This window comes from Puntigrus tetrazona, unplaced genomic scaffold, assembly GCF_018831695.1.
Source record: "Puntigrus tetrazona isolate hp1 unplaced genomic scaffold, ASM1883169v1 S000000148, whole genome shotgun sequence".
Lineage (NCBI taxonomy): Eukaryota > Metazoa > Chordata > Actinopteri > Cypriniformes > Cyprinidae > Puntigrus > Puntigrus tetrazona.
In genome coordinates, this window is record NW_025047824.1 from 1,523,656 (window position 1) to 1,538,824 (window position 15,169).

The 15,169-nt window shown below is 43.1% G+C and overlaps 1 long non-coding RNA gene and 1 pseudogene across 1 annotated transcript; one reads left to right on the forward strand and one right to left on the reverse strand.

Moving 5' to 3' along the window:
* Window positions 1-1,048: 1,048 nt before the first annotated feature.
* LOC122332860 lies at window positions 1,049-5,685 on the forward strand (annotated as a pseudogene).
* A 2,790-nt stretch (window positions 5,686-8,475) lies between these two features.
* On the reverse strand, window positions 8,476-9,520 carry LOC122332711. Its single transcript, XR_006248518.1, has 3 exons — window positions 9,077-9,520; window positions 8,695-8,868; window positions 8,476-8,576 (listed from the first exon to the last, which is right to left on the reverse strand). It is a non-coding gene; the product is annotated as an uncharacterized LOC122332711 (long non-coding RNA).
* Between the last annotated feature and the right edge of the window lie 5,649 nt (window positions 9,521-15,169).

The following is a 15,169-nucleotide window of genomic DNA, read 5'->3' on the forward strand; positions in this document are numbered from 1 at the left end:
CACCAGCTCTAAAAGTGTATATATTAGGCAACTGTTAAAAAGCTGTATTTGTAAGGTCCTGCTGTTTTTAAGTTTAATCAGTACGATTCAGGCGGTTCGATCGATTTAAAAAGAGCCGATCACAAAGAACGATTCGCGAACCAAACCCACGAATTGGTTTTTAAGGAAGACGCCAAATAGGCGTTTCTTCACTTTTACGCATCCCCTGTTTGTTCTTTCGACACAGAAACTTACGTCACGTAAGCCATTCAAATGAATCACGTTATGTTGTTTTCATGCTGTTTATGTTCAGTTTACACCAAAGAGATTTTGGATGATCTAAAACAAGTTCTCTTTCTCGACAATTTTCGCAAATAAAATTTAGATACTGCAAAATATGGAAGTTACTGCATGAGCTTGCATGTGTTTGATAGTTCAACTGAGATCCATGTTCATATACCACGGTACTGGCTTTCAAGAAAAATGCCGTCATACATAATATACACAAAATGTATAGCCTAGATGATGTAGGCATATTACTTGGTTGCATCAAGTTCATTTCTCATTCATGTGACTCATGCTTCACCTTTGTCTTAGTTGTAATTTGTTTTTGTTTTTTTACTTTTACAGGTCTCTTGCATCATGTGCTTAATGGGGAACAATGATCCGTTCTGACAAGAAAAATGTAAAGTAGTCAATCATTTATTTACCAGAGTCATACAGTCTTTTGCCTTGTTTCTTCTGGTGCAGCAAACGGTGAACTTTGAGGAATTCCCTCTGGAAAAAGGAAGGAAATGGCTGTGTTTTCCTTCCTTTCTAAGTAGCTACAGTGCTTAAACCTACTGATTTGATTGCTCAGATGATTCCTTTTTTTAATGGTTGACATATTGGTATGAAGGTAGCCTACTCATGTATTCAGTCATATCAGTCTGAAACCACTGAAAGGGTTAACTGCATGGTGAACTCCCACACTGACTCTTCCACACCCTCTTCTGCTTTTCCCTTTAAAAAAAATAACAACGCACAACTCGCCGGCTCAATGCTCTTGTGTTTGTCTTGGAATGATCTGTCATCATGTTGACGACTCTTATGAAGTTAGATCTGGCCGCTGTATGCCTGGCTTTGTTTCTGGGCTTGGTCTTTGTAGTTCTGTTTGAGATCTTCAGGATTAATTCACGCAGAGGTCAAATTCCACCGGGTCCCAGACCTCTGCCTTTTCTGGGACTGTTACCAAAGATTTTAAAGAACCCAATGGAATTCATAAGATCAGTGAGTCTTTGCTGAGTTTCTTTATGGGGACTTAACATTTAACTCTTTTGTATTTTGAAATTAGATGTTTAATACACAACGCACATTCAGAATGTAGTAACACCTTTGTATCCACAACATTTTATAATTGTTAGTCTCTTATGATCAGGTGTCCCAATATGGAGAGATGTCTACTTTGTATATCGGGAGGAAGCCAGCAATAGTCCTAAATACAATCCAGGTCAATAAAGAAGCCTTGGTTCAGGAAGCGTTTTCTGGAAGACCATCTATGCCACTTATAGACTGGATAACTAATGGGCTGGGTCAGTGAAATTATTTTTTAAAAAAAAGAGACTTCATATTATTTAATTCTAGAACCATTTTTGTTTTGGTATTTGTTAGATGTTCTTCTTCTTAAAGTACTTTTACTTTTAAGAGTGTGTGTTTGCTTTTTAGTGTCAAATGACAACGTCACTTTCCTTAAAAAAGGTGTTGACTATCAATTTAGTAATGACCAGATTTAAGATTCTTTCTTTCCTAGGTATTATAATGGTCACATTTGGTCTCTCCTGGAGGCAGCAGAGACGTTTTGCTCTGCACACGCTCAGAAATTTTGGCCTGGGAAAGAAATCAGTAGAAGATCGCGTGTTAGAGGAAAGCCGCTATCTGATTGCTGAAATGCTTAAAGCAGAAGGTATGAAACGTTCATGCTCTACTTGAACTCATTTTACAGTGTTTGGCTGCAAACAAGCTCTTCAGTGCTTTTAAATGCAAAACAAGGCAAATTTCTGAGATGATTGTATGCGATTTAGTTACTGCTTTGACATTACTACTAAAACTAAGGTCTGTCTACAGAATCACCCCAAGATTCTTGGCTTAATTTTTTGTTGTTTGACCCCTAGAGTCCAGGTATGCATTCGCCTACAGAACTTTATCTTTGTTTCCAAATACATTGACTGAACTGTATATAATTCTGGAACGTCAAGCTATTAATTTCATTAATGCATTGGCAGAGGGAGTCAATGAGGCGATAATCATTTGGAGATAAAGCTAGATAAATCTGGGTATCACCAGCATAGCTGTGGTAGGCAATTTGGTTGTCTCTCATTATCTGAATTAGTGGGAGCATATATAGGCTAAACAGAAGCGGTGCAAGAATTGAGCCTTGTGGGACTCCACATGTCATGGATGTCCACTTATGATCTCCTATACTCACATAATAACCTCTCCCTTCTAAGTATAACCCAAACCATTTGAGTACCATGCCAGAAAGCCCCAACACGGTTTTCTAGAAGCATGTTATGACCAACAGAGTCAAACTCAGCACTAAGATCTAGCAGTACCAGCACTGATATTTTGCCAGAATCAAAATTTGAGCTAATGTTGTTTAGTCGTATAGTGCTGTCTTGGTGCTGTGATGCTCTTGGTAACCAGATCGGAAATTGTCCAGGTATCCATTTGTGTTTAGGAAGTTGTTCAACTGATAAAAAACTACCTTTTTAATGTTAGTCTCTCAACCTTAGGAAAAAGAATGTGAGTGTTGTTTAAGCTGCTGTTTATGAAATTTGAGAAGAAAGTCTGTCTAGGTGTAGCTAGTTCCACATCGAAAGCATGAAGGCTGTCTTTATAGATGCTGTAGTGAGTTTGATCTTCCATCACATACGCTCATCTTTTCATACTGCTGTTGATTTTCTCCATGGTGAAAAGGTCAAATAGTATCCAAGAACTGTTTCCTAAAGATTTCTTGCATGTGTGACAATAATAATGTTGACTTTCACAAACATTTATTTAATTCAAATTTTACTTTACATTGTGTTGGATTTAAAAGCAAAAGATTTTTTACACATACTAATGTTTCTTTGTAGGCAAGTCTATGAACCCCCAACATGCCATACAGAATGCAGTTTCTAACATTATCTGTTCCATCGTGTTTGGAGATCGCTTCGACTATGATAACAAACGCTTCTCGTACCTTCTGAAAATCTTGAATGAAAACTTTGTGCTCGCTGGGTCAGCTGCAGGACAGGTATGCTCAGATTCTTCTTTTTGTTGTTACTGGCCATGGCCACCCTGTATGAAAAAAAATATATATATAATCTGTGTATCTAGTGGTGATGCATGTGATCATGCTGTCTGAATTCTCATAGTGCATGACATGTGCATGATTTAATTTAATCTGTAGTTGCATTTTTTATCATTTTTTAATTTTATCATTCAATTTCACTTAAATTTTTCAATTATTAAAAAACTGTTTGTCTATGTTAGATTTTCAATTTAGCCCCCTTCATCAAGCATTTTCCTGGGCCACACCAGAAGGTGATGCAGAATGCCACTGAGTTACTGGGCTTCATCCGAGACGAAGTAAAAGAACACAAGGAAACTCTGGATCCAGACAGCCCTCGAGACTTCATTGATGCCTACCTGCTGGAGATCGAGAAAGTGAGATCACTATTAAAAAAGGGCTCTCAAATGCATGCATGTTGGAAGTATCTGTTTCTTCAGTAAACTGATGAGTTTGTTTCATGTGGAGCAGCAAAAGTCCAACGAGGACTCCACGTTTCATGAGGAGAACATGGTCATGTCAACAGCTGACCTGTTTCTGGCTGGAACCGACACCACATCGACCACCATCAGATGGGGACTCATCTTCTTGATTCAAAACCCAGATGTACAAGGTGCTAAAGCTAAGCATTAGCAAAAGATAAGAACACAGATTTTTCCTAGTAGATTTCCTTTAAATAAAGGCAGTGGCTATTTTAGTTAAATGTACAGATTTTAACAGTGAAAATTTACCAGAACAATGGTAAATGTCACTGCATCTGATATTACTGAAATTTAGATTTTACAGTATTGCAGAGATATTTAAACAACTGCTTTCACACAGACCTAAAAATAAGCAGCTTTGTGTTGGTCATCGCCTCAAATTTGCGTAACCAACTAGAATTGCAGGTTTCGCGTTAGGAACTTTTTCAAGTGCCGCTATTTTCTAAATCTACTTTCCTTTTTGTCGCACCACACAGAGCGATGTCACGAGGAGATTGTTGGTGTTCTGGGATACGACCGTCTGCCCAGCATGGATGACCGTGAACGATTACCGTACACATACGCCACTGTCCACGAGATTCAGCGTTGTGCCAACATTGTACCTTTAGGAGTCGTTCATGAAACCACTCAGCCCACAAAACTACGAGGATACGACATTCCCCAGGTAATGAATGGAGCGTGAATGAATGATTGAGTCATTTTCACTGAAAAACTTTTGAGTCAGATCTTATCGCTGATTATGTGGATCCAGACAATCTGAATGATTAATTCGCAAACACAATTTTGAGGCTTTTCACATGTACTCTATGGAAGCTGCTTTGAAAAAGAAAAATAGCAAGTTTTTGTTTAATTCAGTGATTAATTGTGAGATTAAAGTTGCAATTACATTAGATTGTAATGAAAATTAGCATTTCTAACTATAAGAGACTGGATTAAGATATATTTTTCCTCCAAATCAAGTTGCGTGGTGTACTTGTCTTTGTAAAATATAAGATTATATAAGAGTGTTTACCCAGGGTTAGTTATGACTGATAATCAGTGATTGCAGTATGGAGCGTGGATAGAGGGTTAAAAATTAACCTGAGTTTCATTGTGCCAACTCTGCTGAACTTTCCTCATACAGGAACTATGATCATGACAAACCTAGATGCAATTTTTAGCAATAAGGAGCACTGGAAGCATCCAGACGCCTTTAACCCGGAGAATTTCTTGGATGAGAACGGCAGCTTCTTCAAACCAGAGTCTTTCATCCCCTTCTCACTCGGTGAGTCAGCTGTTTGTGAAATGAAATGGATGAAACTATACGAAAAAGCTACTGTAATGATTAGTGTGTTTGTTTATCAGGTCCGAGGGTCTGTCTCGGGGAGACTCTGGCAGGACGGAGCTCTTCTTGTACATCACCTGTCTCCTACAGAGGATTCATTTCTCCTGGCCGCCCGAGCCGCAGTCCATCGACATGGATGGGATCATTGGTATCGTACGCTATCCTCAAAACTTCAACATCGTCTGCCGTAGCAGAGATACCAAAGAGTGACCATCAGTAACCCCAAACCCATAGACATCTTCATGTCAACAACAAAGCTGCTGAAACACACAAAACCATCTTGGCTCATCTAATTCATTGTGTATAATCTGTTATATAGAACATTATATACATTAACTGTTTGATTACAGTAACAAAAATTATTTATTACCAGTTGTTACGGCATCAGTAGACGCTGATGCATTTTAATAGTTATAAACATTTAAGCATAGCTATAATTGTGTTTATGCGATCAAAAATTAACCGGTTGATCACACATTTTATTAGAATCACTGTAGTATGAATTGTATGTTATTGTGTAGTACATGTATACACATACGTATATGATTTGTATAGTGAAGTGTTGCTTAAATTGAAAAACTGTTATCAAACTGTTCTCGAACTTCTGATTTTGTTTACTAAACTGGCATAACTATAGTCTTCTACTGCAACTTGTTTGCAGTGAGCGAACTTCATTTAGCTCTATTCATTACAGGGCCATGCTCAGACATTTTGAGGGGCAGTGGACCAAACCAAGAAAAAGGGGATGGTTGTTACAAATATACATTAACAGTCAAACATTTTTGAACAGTATTATTTCTGTTATACATAAAGTGAGCATTTGATAAAGTGAGCTCTCCTCAGTCTCCAAGTCTGCTTCTGCCTCATCTTCAATGGAAGTACAAGTATTTGCTCAGAAATATTTGTTGTTTGACTGGTAATGTATATTTGTAACAACTTAACTATTAACTCTAATTTGTATTAACAAGCACCCACCGACTTAGAGCATCTTTTTCTCACAATGTCTATTTTCTATCATCACTAATGGTCTAAATAGGATGTCTTGTATCAACAGGGTTTTGAGGAGTCACAGAATCCGTACCACCTCCTCACCTGGTAACAGACATTAAAACAGTCGCACTAGTCACAGCAACTCACAGCAAAATTTAGTAGATGTACATGGAGCAGGCCATGAATGCTGCTGCACAAATAATGCATAATGCCCTTACTGGACATAGGGTGTCCAAGTCTCCTTGTTCTGCCTTTGAAGAAGGAAGCTTAAAGTGAACCATGAACCACGGTATTTGATTCTTAAACAGGGGATTAATTACTTTTCTCACAGAAAGTTTGGCAGGGTTTGGCCAAAGTCTTTGGGAAAATTTAATTCTAAAGCTTTTTGTTGGCTATGGAAAGACGAGGCTTGCCAGTTTCAAAGCACCGTTTGTCACACTGGTTGGTTGACGTATCTCCCATGGTTATACAGTAAGAGAGTTGCCAGTTCCTGTACGAATACAAGCCCACTCCACCAGAAGTGTCACTACTTCATGGGCTGCCTTTTAGGAGTGACACCCTATGGTGGAAAATTAATTTAGACTTATGAGAGAGGGATAGCTGGGGGACCCACAGGGGTCTGTACTTGGCCTAAGAGGTCATGAGGATCCATGGTACTTTTTTTTTGTCTCTTTTCATGTATGTAAAAGTACAGCCGTTAAGAATGGTAACCTTGAGGGGTAAGGCATGGTATAAAAGGCAGGACCGCCCTGTTGTCTTTGTCACACTCTGCAGCAAACTACGTTTCTGTTTCACTCTCTGACCTTTGCAAAGAATAAAATCTTTAAAGACCATTTATTGAGTTTGTCTCTCACATGGTGAGAAACTTTTTAAATTGCCACGACACTCGTTGTTCCATTTGGTTTCTAAGGAAGACTAAGCCATCACTAACAGATAGAGCACATAATTATCCAACTCCTTTAGCAGAGCAGATGGCCCAAAGGAAAGCAGTGTTAGTCATTGATTCATAAAGGATAGAGAGTCTTATATGAGAGGCAAGTCCCAACCTGGTGCCTTCAGAGTGCGATTTGGTCAGAGACGACGATCCCCTTTCAAAAACTGGCATACCAAGGGATGTCGGCCCAGTGGCTTGCAGTGATGGTATATTCTAACAAACTGCAATATCCAGCAAAATTGAATGGTGAAATATATATTATTCATTTGTTCTTACCCATACCAGGTCTCTGTTTATCCCAGTGATCTCAAACTCAATTCCTGGAGGGCCACAGATCTGCAGAGTTTAGCTCCAATAATCTCCAAATCACACCTGTTTGGAAGTTTGTATTGATCCGGAAAAGCTTGATTAGCTGGATCAGGTGTATTTGGCCCATTCGAACAACCCCCTGGATTCTGGTTTAAGCTGGTTTAAGCTAGTCTATTGCTGGTTTATGGTGGTCCTTGGCTTTGACAGCACATGACTAGCACAAACCAGCAGTTTCCAATAGAAACCATCACAAATGGTCTACTAGTTATGAACCATTAACTTCCTGTAAAACCATTACAAAATTCTTTTTTGTAGTGTATTTTGGCATTTTTTTTCCAATAAGATTTAATTTCCCACCAACAGAATCCATCACATACCAGTAGACATCATTATTTCAATTCCCATTTTTAAAGTATTAAATCCAATACATTTTCTATTGCGTTTTGGGCAAGATTCTTTTTTAGCAGGTCAACATGCAGTTTTTTTTCAGCAGGAGATCTCCCAGTTCAATTTTGTTTACCGGAGACCTGTACTAAACGGCTCAGTTGAATCAGTTGTAAACTTGCAGAGTTGTCAAAAATAATTGAAAATAATCAGTTTGTTCATGAATCATACACTGCTTGGAGCACGTGATATATATTAAAGGCTATATTATAAGGAGTATGTGTTATGAAATGTAGTGTAGTAAAAAAGTATGATCTATAAAATGTAATAAATAATACATTTATTTATTAAACGCACCTCTAGGAGACATCTATTTGATCTGTGAGACCTATTATTTGCTCATCTGCAAATATGTCTGTTGGACGTCTCCTTTTAGATGTCTTTAAGATGTTTATGATTTAGAATGCATGCAAAACAGACATCTGAAACAGACATCTGCTTTCCAGATCTTTAACAGACATCTTGCAGACCTATGCGTGCTATCTGGGTGGTCCACTACTGGTCATGTCAATGTAGCGTGAGGGCATGGAGGAAGAGGAGCAAAACACACCTTAGATGTTAGCTGGTAACTTTAAATCCTTCACCTATAGCGAATCTGACTACGCCACCTGGAGAGTTCTCCCCCAGGAAATAGAACTAGCTCAAATATGACTATTTGGCCACACAGGTTCAATTCTCATATGGAATAGGCGAGAGACGTGAGTAAAGCATGAAAGTACAAAATTTATTTTCACAATTGTTTCACCATTTAAAAGTCACATTGAATCCTCATCACCTACTGCCGGCAGCACTCTCCAATGGTAACTGCAGTAAATCAAATAAAATTTTGTAAACAAATATATATACACAAACTATTCCAAAATGGATGTAGGTATTAAATTACCAAAACAAAAACATAAAAAAAAATAAGAAACCAACTCACAGGGCTGAGGTCACCCACGGGAGTGATCACCAGTGCTGAATTTAGCCAAAAGCACACTTACACCTCCACACACACACACACCCCGACACACTCACTGCACACACAAACGTGTCCACAGCAAATGATGAAGTGACACCACCACCTCAAGCTCCTGCACCCGTGGAACCCCAGCTCCTGTAAGAAGATAAAAATAAAATGAGTATATGCAATGTGTATTACACAAACCAAAACCTTACACACTAATCCAGGCAATGTCACAAGAAAAGGAAAGGGAAACGAACAAACAAATTCAACCAAGGCAAACTAATGTTGAATATAAACAATACAAAATGTCCAACAAAACAAAAATACACAAATTATAAAAAGGAAAGAAAAAGAATACAATTTTTGTAGTTCCACAATGGAGGAGCAAAATCCACACAGGGCACCGGCTACTCCATAATCAAATAGATGCCCTCAAGCAGAACCACTTTAAACAAAACAAAAACAAACAATAATAACCAGTAACACAAATCACAATCACAGGGATCAGTAGTAGATAGCAGGTAGCAGGTAGCAGATAGCAGGTAGCAGGTAGCGGGGAAGCAGGTAGCGGGAAGCAGGTAGCGGGTAATAGATCTCCGTATCAACTAAGACTTCCGAGTAACCGAAAGTTCACGGCGCGACAGGAAAAAAACGTCAGGAACGGCGCATTTAATCGCCCAGGACGAAAGGGAGAATCCTACAAAAAAGATATGGGCAATTAACACCATTACCGCTTGCAAATCACACACTAATATTCCCCTTTAACCACCACCTAATAGAGACTTACCAAACCGGAAAAAGTATGCTCACGCACGCATTCACAAATTGGGATTCGCATCCTCAGTAATACCAATAACAAGCTAGGGTACAGGAAACTGCCTATTATTCAAACTGCGCACTCCGTCCATACCAACCCATTTTCTAGCAGTATTAAGCGCTTACCTGAATAAACAGCAGTCATTAAACTCATGGCCATCGACAGAAAACAAAGGAAAAGACAGGCTAAAATGAAATAACAAACGATTAGTCCACAACATTATAAAAGAGACAAACGAAGAGCTAACTGCTAACACATACCTAAAACACAAGTCAACATAACAAAAAACCAAAAAGGCGGGGCGGAGGTGACGCATGACCCAACAAAGCCAACCTGCTCTAAAATAGGTCACACTTACTGCTGATTGGCTGTTACAAATGTCAGTCACCATCACTTATCCAATACGATCGGTCACAATCCACCCCACCTTCTGTACCGTCGCCGCCCGACGGTGAACTAATAAAAAAAAAAAGACATGCCCTCTAGGCCCTTCAATCCCAAGGACGAAACCCATACCTCCGCTGCACTACCAACTATACTGGACACTATGCCTACACCAAGTGACCGTGGCAGATGATGTACATTAGAATGCTGCCCAGCCGTACTCACCCCGCCCCACGCACTACACTCTCACCCATCACCACTGAACCTAATGGAGGGTTCCTTACAGGCTGCAAATCAGCTATCATCTCTGTAATATCTTCTGCTCCCTGAGCCTCACCAGCATCCTGAGGGACAGGGGGGGGAGGAATCTCTTGAGATGCTTGCCTACTAATAACCTGTGGTGCTTCTGACACCAAAACAAACAAGTCTCCCTCATCCAACTCCTCCTCACGAGGCAGCACAGGTTCGACCAATGGAACATTGGGCCGGTCAGGAGGGAATCCTCTTACCTGAGGCTTCAATAAAGACCGTGTACATGCTTTAACTTACTTAAATCTGTAGTAGGAGCAATTGTGTACACAACACCCCCTTCCTTCGGTGCCTTCAGGATCTGGTACACCGCTGAGCTCCAGAGGTCATGAATCTTATGTCTACCTCTCACACTACAGTCGCGAAGATACACAAGTTGACCCTCCCTCAGAGGTATGTCACGCACCTGAAGGTCATACCTAGCTTTCCGGCGATCGGCTGCGGCCTCCAACCGCCCACGAGCACCCTCAAAAGCAACCTGCAGCCGATTCTGATGCTCTAACACCCACCGATGGACACTACCTGCCAATGGTTCTTCAACCCTACCAAGCAAAAAATCAACTGGAAGTCTAGGCTCTTGCCCAAACATCAGAAAGTAGGGGGATTCCCCCGTAGATTGGTGAGGTGTGGTGTTGTAGGCGAAAAGCACCTGGGGGAGACAAGACGGCCACTCCCCTTTCCTAGATAACGGCAGTGTGCGCAAAAGATTGTGTAAGGTCCTATTAAAGCGCTCACACTGGCCGCTTCCGCTGGATGGTATGGGGTTGTACGTGACTTTTCCACCCCATATAACCGACACAACTGCTGAATGAGGACGGACTCGAAATTACGGCCTTGGTCGGAATGGATACGCCCGCACCCCAAACTTACCGAACCACTCAGCCACCAGAACCTGGGCCACAGTCTCAGCCCGTTGGTCCCTAGTCGGTACCGCTAAGGTGTACTTGGAAAAATGTCAGTCATGACCAAGACATTTTCTACCCCAGAATTCGAAGGTTCCAACACAGTAAAATCCAATGCCGCGATCTCGCTTTGGCCGTGCAGCCAACAGATGTCCCATGAAGCTAACTGGGGTAGGCTGAACACCCTTAGCACACTGACACCTTTCACACTCCTGGCACCAGCGGCAATGTCCCCGACATTCCAGGCCAGTAGCACCGCTGCCACACCAACTGTGTGGTACGCTCTACCCCCTGGTGCCCATGCTGTTGGTGCAGTTGTGTCAATACCTCAGACTTCATGGCAGATGGCAGCAACACTTGGAGGACCTCTTCTCCACCGTCTGGACGAAACACACGACGATAAAGCACCCCTTTAATCTCCCTCAAGCGATCCCACTGTCTAAGTAAGACCACAGCAGACCTGGAGAGTTTCTTTCGCTCCTCAACACTTGGTGGCGCTTTCCGCCTCCAAACACCAGTAGTAACTCTCCGATAACTGAATCAGCCTGCTGCTGGTCACCGATGTCCTTCCTAGAAGAGCAAGGAAAGGATACTATTTGATTTACCTGACTCACCACCTCCCCTTGGCTAGCTTGACGCAATGAGGTGGGAACCACCACACCTGGACCCATGTCCAGAACTTCTGCCACGGGGGGATTCTGACGCGACAAAGCATCCGCGTTTCGATTTGTCTTACCAGATCTGTATTTGATTTCAAAATCAAACGCAGCCAGCTGGGCAGCCCAGCGCTGTTCCATGGCACCCAACTTGGCAGAGGTCAGGTAGCTAAGAGGATTATTATCGGTATAGACTACACACTTATGACCCAGAAGGTACTCCCTAAACTTCTCAGTCATGGCCCACTTGAGCGCAAGAAACTCCAGCTTCATGGAACTGTAGTTAGATGTATTGCGCTCAGTGGGCCTAAGACCTCGGCTACCATAAGCTATGGGACGTACCTTACCCTGCTGCTCTTGGGAGAGGACTGCCCCTAGCCCCCCATGACTAGCGCCCACCTCCAAAATATAAAGGGAAGCGAAAAGTCTGCATAGGCGAGCACAGGGGCTGTGGTAAGTCTATACCTCAACTCCTCAAAGCCACTCTGACACTCACTAGACCAGGCCTGCTCAAACTCATTAGGGCCATGCTTGGACCTTTTCGGGGCTGCCAGCTTTGCCACCAGCCTGTGGAGGGGGGCCGCCAGTCTTGCGAACCCCTCCACAAAACGCCGGTAGTAGCTAGCAAACCCCAAAAATGAACGCAACCCCGAAACACTATTGGGCTGAGGCCACTTTAAAACTGCCTCGATCTTACCTGGGTCCGTAGAGACTCCTCCTGAGGAGATCACATGCCCCAAATATTGCACCTCCTGCTTAAAGAATGCGCATTTTGATAACTTGGCTTTCAGGCCTTCCCTAAGCAGCCGGCTTAAGACAACCTCCATTCGGGCTAAATGCTGATCTACTGACACCGAAAACACTACGATATCGTCCAAATACAAGAGCAAAGATTGGCACTGTTGGTCCCCAAACAACCGCTCCATTAATCGCTGGAAGGTGCTGGGGGCATTACAAAGGCCAAACGCATCCGGTTCCATTCAAATAGCCCAATGGAGTACAAAACGCAGTCTTTGATTTATCAGCCTCACTTACAGGGACCTGATTATACCCGCTGGCAAGGTCCATGGTGGAAAACCAACGTGCCCCCGCCAGCGAGTCTAGTGTCTCCTCAATGCGGGGCAAAGGGAAAGCATCCTTCCTTGTCTTAGCATTTAAATGACGGTAGTCTACACACATACGTAGGCTACCGTCTTTCTTTTTAACCAAGACAATTGGTGACGCATACGGGCTGCAGCTTTCTCATTACTTGAGCTTCCATCAATTGATTAATGTGTGCCTTGACGACCTCGTATTCCGACGGAGGAATGCGCCTATAACGCTGCCTCACGGGTACGTCGTCCATCAAGGGGATTTCATGGGAAATGAGACTGGTACATCCCAAATCACCCTCATGTATGGAAAATACAGATGCATACTTTTCAAGTAGTGCCCTCACCTTGCCTTGGTCTTCTGCTGACAGTACAGACAAATCAATAGCCCTAATTTGTTCCTGTACCGACTGGGCAGCCTGTGCGACCCCTGTACTCACCCTAGCCGAAACCACTGGAACTTCTGAGATCTCTGGGGGTAAGCTGACCACATAAACCTGGTTGACCGTACCCACCACTGTGCTAGCATATACCACCACATCAGCTGTGCTAACATTAACCACGGGCACGTAAGCAGTGCCACGGTCTACCTGAACCAAAGCAGTAGAAGCCAACAACCCCGCTGGAAGGCCAGAGTCGGGTGGCTCAAAGAGAACAGTACCCCGGAGTACTGTGTTGAACAGGTTACTGCAACCAATTTCATGGTGCCCCCGGGATGCGACACGCCTGGCGCCCCGCACTTTGACTCTACCCCCCTGACTTAAATCTGGCTGGACTTCAATGTGGTGGCAATGTTGTAAAGCCTGAAATACAGAAGGGGGAGCCTGTGAGACCATGGGCAGATCGAAAAGTCGGGTGCCATGCTGGCCAAAGAGCTCCCGATAGCAGCGGCCCAGGATGTTCATTCCCAGAACCCCAGGAACCTGAGCACACATACTACCAGGAGGGTCTCTAACCACCAACACCCCGCAACCTGCAACCACCTGCCCACACAACTCCACATCTAGTTCTAGGTAACCCATATATGGATCGAAAGGCCATTCGCAGCCCGAAGTTGCAACCAATGGCACGACCTAAGCTGTTCCTGACCCCACGCCCCAAAATTTTGCACAAAACAGCTCTCAGTAATGGTGGACACCATAGACCCAGTGTCCACCAGACACGGTACCTTAACCCCGCCCATACATACGACAAGTTGCGGACACGTTGACATAAAACGAGACATAAAATTTACATCAGTTAGAACATTCGAGCCTGTCCTTCCCCGACCGAGCTGTGGCCCTGCAGCTCAGCGGGAACTAGTTTTCCGATGGTTGCCCAGACTGCACACCCTCGCCGAGCGGAATCTGCACGTGCTGGTGGAAAACGAGGAGGCCTTCGTTCCCCAGTACACTCCCTGGCAAAATGGCCAGGTTGCTGACATCGACGACAAATAACCTGTCCGGGCCGGGATAATTGAGAGTGTGGTTGAAAATTTTGAATCTGAGCCACACTTTGAGTCAATTGATTCAATTGCTGTTGCTGCTTTTTCAGCATTTCTCTCAACTCACTGAATTCAGAACACGCTGCACTACTACTTTCCAGGTGCTGGTGTCCCTGTACCCCATATTGTATACCATAAGCAGATGGTACGGATTGGCTACGACCACGCTGCTCCCAGGCAGACCCTCCCGCTTCCCAGCGCATTGCTTCGCTACGAACGTCCAACAACATAGCAGTAGGTTGGCGACGAACAAACTGTTTTAGTTCACGTCCGAAGAGCACCGTCACTACGAACGTGTTCAACAAATTGGTCGCGCAACAAAATATCTGCACTTGGCCTACCATGAGGCGACTGTCGCTTACTTTTCCCAGAGATTTAGCAGGACTAGGGAAAACTCTAATAGAGTCTCCCCATCCTGTTGTTTTCTGGAAAAAAGACTCTTGAAGAGCTACATAAGAACTAGTGCAGCCATACAATTCGCGCAACGCCTGAATAATTTTGTTTGGATCCTCCTCTCGCCCCCTTGGCCGATATCGACTTCGCTCTCTCGCCTCTCCCTCCAAATGATCAAACAAGAAAAACGCTTGATCAACAGCAGAGAGATGGCGAAGTCGCATGCAGGTCTGAGCCTCCTCCACCCACTCCTCAATCATAATGCCAGATCTACCATTAAATTTTGAACAATTTCGATCTCGTGGAACAAAAACAAATCGATCCGTCACTGAAGAACTAGGGACAGCAGGCGGAGGATCTACCACTGCTGGAATAGAAACATTAGAAGGACCAGGTTGTGCAACGAGAACTTGCTC